Below are 6,853 nucleotides of genomic sequence, written 5' to 3' on the forward strand. Positions count from 1 at the left end.
TTTACTGCTCTACTCCATGCACTAAGGCAATTTTTTCAGCTGGGCCATTTGAAGTCTAACGCACCCAATGTTCTGCATGATAAAACAAACATAAATTGCTGGCATGATTATTGCACTCATGAAAAGATCATCTTTTATTTTACAGTGTTTGAAACAAATGCAGTTCTGTTTATGGACATACAATACAACCTTGGCGTTTTTCCCCCAGTAAAACCAACATTTTTTAAAGCCAGATACTATTTTTTTCACATAAATGTATTTTAATGATGTTGAGGACGAGGAGATAAAGCTCAGTCTATTTCTGCCACTGAGGCACAGTCCACAAGCAAGTAAATCCTGCAGAATAAATCAGGACAATGCTGGTTACTGCTTTGCAACAGGGGTAAATAAGGAAAAGCTGCCGGTCGGGACAGGAAACCGCCTGGCTAAATGCAGCTGGCTGGGGGACATGAACCTGTGTGAGAACCTCTATTCCTCTTCCAGGGGAACTTTATGGAGAAAACAGGCTGGCACTGCAGAAAAGCAGCTGCCCTCAGCATACGCTGAGCTGGAGGGGAAAGCAAGCAGCTTCAATCTCTGTGTCCATCTCAGGTGGACAGAAGAAAAAGAAGGAGAAGGAAAAAGAGAAAGAAAAAAATAAACTAACTAAACAAAACCCCAAACCAGAAGGCCCCACCCTAACAAAGCCGGAATTCAAGCCCATCACCGAGCAGCCGATGAAGCTGTGCCCGTCTCTCATTGCCCACGAGGGGGCGCGGTGGCGCCAGCGGGCCGGGAGAGGGCCCCGGGCGGGCCGGGGGAGGGCCCCGGGCGGGCCGGGGGAGGGCCCCGGGCGGGCCGGGAGGAGTCTGGAGAGGGCCCGGGCGGGCCGGGGGAGGGCTCTGGGTGAACCGTGGCTGCGCCTGCCCCGCTGTGAGGGAACGGGTGCGCAGGAGCCCCCCCCATCGCTCTCCGCATTCCTTGTCCTGCTCCTGGGGCAGGGACTGCCCTCCTGCCGCCACCTCTGGCCCTGTCCCCGCGGCCTCGGGCCCCACGGAGCGGCTCCCAGAGTGGGGGCTCTGAGCCAGCCCTCCCTGTCCCTTCCTATTGGCAGAGGGGGACAGGGGGACGGTGGCTTTAGGCGAAAGCCTCCTCCGTAGTGTCCTCACCTCCTCTCCGCTGACAGAGATGCCCCTCGGAGCGGGTGGGGACACAACAGACCTGGGGGCATCAGATGGCAGCCTGTGGCAGATTAGGTGCCAGCTCTGTCTCGCTCCTCTAATCGGAGCTGGAGGTGCTGCCGGAGTGCTCTGCCCTCAGGTGTGCACTGACAGCTCGGACAAGTCCCCTGTCAGCGGGGAAGTCCCAGCACAAACACACGAGGGTGACACATGGGATATGGCATCCAAAGGATCCGTGTGCAGGGCAAGGAAGGGCACTGTTGGTTCAATCTGACTTGGCAAAAGTTGAAGCAAATTTGCTTGCAAAAGGATTATATATATGTTTGCTACTTGGTTTTAGCCCAGGAAATAGAAATGTATCTCAGGTCTTCCCAGATGTGCTTAAGTACAGATTCACTAGTGATCAAAGAAAGCTCATCTTGTAGGAATGCATCTCTGAGCTGGGAACTTGACACGTATCTCAGGAATTCTGTTCTTCTGCTCAGTTACATCACCCTGCAGTGGCAGACAAGATCCTTTGCTTCCAGCTACAGTAGCTATCCCTCTCCACCCAGTTTTTATATCCCAGAAAGGCTAGACTGGAGTCCTTCACCAACAAAACTGTCTTCATCAATGCTCCAAGGACAGCTCTGTAGCTGACAAGTTTCTGCAGCGGCCACATTCAGAGCACAGCCTGAAGGAGCACCTGAAACTGAAGGAGCACCAAGCTGCTCAGGCCTGTCTGTGAGCACTTCCCAACATAACCCTCATCTTCCTCCAAGCTAGCCTGGGTCTCAGCACTAACTGGCATAGATTTTTAACTAGAGTTAAAAACCCTCCTGAGGCTTTAAACTGAGAAGGCGTAATCAAGATTCTGGACTTTTGCTTCCACAGCTGAATTCTAAGCTGCTTGAATGAACAGATAATCAGAGCTGAATCAGGTGATTTCTAACATGGAGGGCTTTGTTAGCTGTGAGCCAGAGGCTTCGTATTGTGTAAGTATCAGAAGCTAAGGGAAGAAAATTAATTAACTCACTTTCCTGGATGTGGCTAAAATAATCCCTTTTCAAATGGACTTTTGTTATTTACCTGTCAAGATTCTTGTGAAAAGAAGAAAGAAGACATGTTCCCTGCTAGGAAATGTCACAGGTAGTATGAAATGCCCAGCACTGGGCCAAGTAACCTTTAGCACTCAAATCTTCCTTCCTCTTTTGTCAGTACACATCTAATCCACATCTTTTTTCCAGCCAGCTCATACACAACTGACGGATCTGTCTAAGGGAATCCCCAGTGAAGGGAAATGCCCAACTGCTTTAGTTCCCTTTTGATGGGTTTTTCCACTGGGGGCTGGGGATGGGTGCAAAGGACTAAGTACAGTGTAAACTGTGAGTCAAGGAAAGCAGAAGAAGGCTAGCAAAGGAGAGGATATATTCTGCTTGAGCTAACAAGGATTCTAAGTGTCTTTCTGGGTTATGGAGACATGTAGAAAACTGAAAGCTGCAAAGAATGATTACGCAACATATGTGTAACAACAAATAATTTTTGATTCTTTTCAATCTTAGATCTCAGTTTGCTGAGTCTTGCTTTAAATCCCAAGGAACACGCAACACAGACAGAAATTTCAGGGTGTCCAGGACTTTCTTACCAGTCTAGAATCCAAACTACAATTCCAAGCTTCACACTGCTCCTATTGCATATTGCACAATGGAGAAGTCTGCAGTACAGACTGAAATCAACGTTCAATCAGCCTAATAGAGACAAAGCTCAAAAATGAGACACAGGCACTTGTATCCAGATGCTTCTGTTTTCAGAATTTGTCTCTTTCAGTCTTCTATTCACTGAGTAACGTATTTTGGAAAATTTTCTTCTGGTCAAGTATGGGCTGAAATTATGAAACCACACTTTTACTTCCACACTTTTCTTGCTTTACTTATTGCATTACTCTGATTAGTTTGTGTGGTGAGCTCCTGCCCTCAAAGCGTAAGGATTACTTTATGTGAAGCCAATGGAAGCTTTGGCTGCCTTAAGGATTATGGGTTAAGGCCCTGAATTTGTACTGTTTTACGCCACTGTATGACCTAAATGAGATTAGAATAATAAATCCTGATTTTTTTATGAGGGTTTTATTTAGACATGTTTTGAGTATGAGGTCTGTGTCAGGATTAATAGTGAAATGTAACATGCCCAGGCACAGAGAAAGCCCAGCAATGAAAGGACATTTTTTTCCCTTGAGAAAACTGGTTCCCAGCCCTCTGTTTGGCTTTTAACAGAGTTACTAAATGTTGAATGGCAGAGAGACGCAGGATCCCAAAGATGGTGACGTAGACCATGACTTGGAGATGAGCCCATTCCAAATGAAGGACAGAAGTATCCCATCAGCAGTATTTTGCAAGCCTAACTACGTATGCTCTGCAGTGCAATTGCAGTCAAAAAGCTTCCAACAAGGTTCTCAGAAACCAAAGACAAATGAGAAATTACAGGTTCAGGATTTATTAGCTAATTCATCCGTCATGTTGAGCAGGCACTGTTTAGGTGCTTGCCCTCTAGTTAAATCAGATTGCTGAATCCGTCCAAAGAAAATGTCCTTTTTCAGCATCCTGGCCACTGTGTCTCATCAAGAAATGTGACATCTTGTCATGTAATGCACCACATTGCATTGGCCTAAGTATTAGATGCAGAAGGTGTGTGCTTACACCTCATAGTTAAATTTCTCTGTTCGAATGGTCACATTACACAAGGCTTCGGAGGAATTTGTCTATTCAAAAGATTATTTCAAGTGAAATGAGCAGAGTGCATGGAATTGAGCTCATAATTTTGTGGGTCACAAAATGAAAAAGGAGGAGGTGTAAGTGTTGTGACAAACTTGGGAGAATTAAATAATCATGAATTCCATGGTATCTCTACCCTTTGCCTAATTCAGAGTATTAATATTCCCACTCCCTACCAGATACTTGGCAGATCTTGTTCAGCATCAGATTTCTGTCCCACTTGTTTTGGGGGTTTTTTTGTGTAGAAATAGGAAGAATTATTTGCTTCAAAATGTTGTTGTTGAGTTTTGTAATCATAGGCCTCATGGGGTGCAGAGCAAAAGAAAATGTTGAACCAGAATACCAGTTTATTTTTGTTTGGTTTGGCAAGAGGCCTGTCTATCTGACAACCTCTACTGGTATGTCTCAGCTGGGGTGGAACTGAATAGAAAGTCTTCACAATTTTGCAGATAACTTTGGGATAAAACAGCTTTTGAGGAAGGAGAGACTTTAAGGTCCAGCCATGATACTTTCTTTAGTACTTCAGGTTTGAACCATGAGAGAACCTATAAGAAACACAATCCTTCCAAGAAGTCATGAAGCCTCAAAAGAATTTAAAAACTTGCCCATGTAACTAAGGACAAGTTTTCTGGATTACCATAGTATAAAATCAAATATTAAGATGCTTCCATATCTAACAAAATCTTAAATTACTTTATTTTCTTCCCTTCTCAGAAGTGCATTTTTCTGCAAAACCCTTTCTAAAAGATTTTTAGAACTACACACTAATGAGAGTCTATAGTTGTAGAGTGCTAACAGTCTTGCCAGCAAATTCATTAACTGCAAGTGACATCATTGGTGAGAACTCAGACCTCTGCACAGGAGCAGGGGCAGCAGTTCAACTTGCAGAACCCAGACACTTTATGTTAATTACTTTTGTTCATTTCAAGTCAAAAAGCAGTGGGACCGCCTAGATAAGCAACTTTTTGAACACTGGCAGTTCAGTGAAGTTTCTTTCTTTGACCAATGGCTCTTAGAAAGAAAATAATAACACAAACAGATCATTTGGAATTGCCCAACATCCACAGACAGCAGCAGGGCTGCTGAAGACCGAGAAGTGGCTGAACTTCCTAAGCACTGAAGAGCTGCATGGGAAGATGGGTCTATTAAGAAGTTTCTTATAATGCTGCAATGCAGAGTTGCACAACCAACCTTTGCTAACCTATGTCAAGGACACTTGTCTGGGGCACAATCTGTGAGACCACTGTTTTTGCTGTCCCTTGGCAACACCTGACCGAGGCAGCAGCTTCTTCTTTAGCTCTTTACAACACACAGAGCATGAGCTGGCAATCACATCCAAAGGGCACTAAACCAGCAGACTGGTGAGTGGAAATGGATTCCTGCTCCTCTGTGCATTTAATAGAATAGTTCAGGCATGTGGCAGTGTTAAAATCCTAGTGGCTCTTGCTGAAGGAATGCAATGGAAGCCTTTACCCCATGCAGCAGGGTAAAGTCCTACAGGACAAGCTGTGAAGAGCTGTTATAGGTCACTGATAAAAAGCAGTAGAGTGCTTCTGGCCACTGTGGGTTAATGATGGCCACAAGCACAATCAGAAAGCTTGTGCTGAGGGCAAAGAGGTGGCGTGTAACCCACTTAATTTGTTATTGCTGTACTCTGGCCTCTCAATAGTGTGTGTGTGCACTGGGGTTGTGAGGACTGACAGACATACAAGGCTGGCCTACCTGTGGAACTAGGAAGGCTGGGAAGTTGTTTTCCTTGTCTGCTAGGAGGAAGTAGGTTTCAATATATGGGAGATGTTTTTCCTGATCTGGGAGATGGAGCATTCTGTAGTATGTATTGAAATATAATTCATTGTGTCTTATTTGTTATAAATATTTTACATATTTTATAAACTCCTGTTCAGGCCTTTTACCTCCCGCCATCTATTCTTAATGACCATTACTGCCTGAGTACAGACAGCTTCTCTGAAAAACTTGCTTCAGCAACTCTCAGTTTTCTGTGTCCTACCCTGGTATTGAGTAAATTTTACTCTTTATTTTACTCTTTTTTTTCCTTTCCTTTCATTTTTTTTCCCCCAGGAATTACACAGGATCTAGGAGCATGTGCTAGTTCAAAACTAAGTCCAAGTTTATTTGCACTGAAGCCATATAATTATTTTTCTGCAAGCTGTAACATACCTCTGTACATGTACAAGATTTTTAGTGCCTAGGCATTTCTTAGTCTCTCTCATCTCTCCCATATTCACTCTGTGTTCTGTACATTTCTGTATTTAGTCAAATCAACAATCACCCAATGCTGTGTATCACTCTGCTTCTGTAAGCTGTTTTTCTGGGATTTTCAAGGCTGACTGCTCCTGATAAGAGTCTTAAAATCATATCTAGAAACTTTTATCAATGACCAGATTTACAGGAGCATTGAGAACCCACAAGTCCTTTTGCAGTCAATGGGACCTGAGTTTACTCAGCACCTTGAAAATCAAACTGCTGAAGTTTCAGTACCTAACCTTGGATTTTGGAACAGAGCTTTAAGGGTTGAGGGTGGCTATTTCTGGGGCAGAATGGGGTTCACTTTGAGATATTTTTAAATAGATATGCAAACTTTTATATCTTTTATTATATTAATAAGCACAATTATAATAATTGTTTTTCAACAAAATAGTAGTTTTGAACTCCTCTTAGTGCAAGGCATTAATAATGGAAATCCCTATTTTCATTGATAGTGTCAATTTCTGCATATCATGTACACTGTGTTAGTTCATTACATGGACCCTTCCACTACAGAAATCTTTTTTCATTGCTCACCAGACATATGGGGTCTTCCCTGGGGATTGGTCCAGGTAATAAGCACTTCTTGCAATCAGCTTACAATAAATGATAGAGAAAAACGTGTCAGAGCTGCAGCCATAACCAAAGTAGCTTTTAAAATCTTGTTGTTGTACGGTACAT

Source organism: Melozone crissalis, unplaced genomic scaffold, assembly GCF_028551555.1.
Source record: "Melozone crissalis strain CALT ecotype California unplaced genomic scaffold, PUWL_Pcris_2 ptg000027l_1, whole genome shotgun sequence".
In the NCBI taxonomy this organism is placed as follows: Eukaryota; Metazoa; Chordata; class Aves; order Passeriformes; family Passerellidae; genus Melozone; species Melozone crissalis.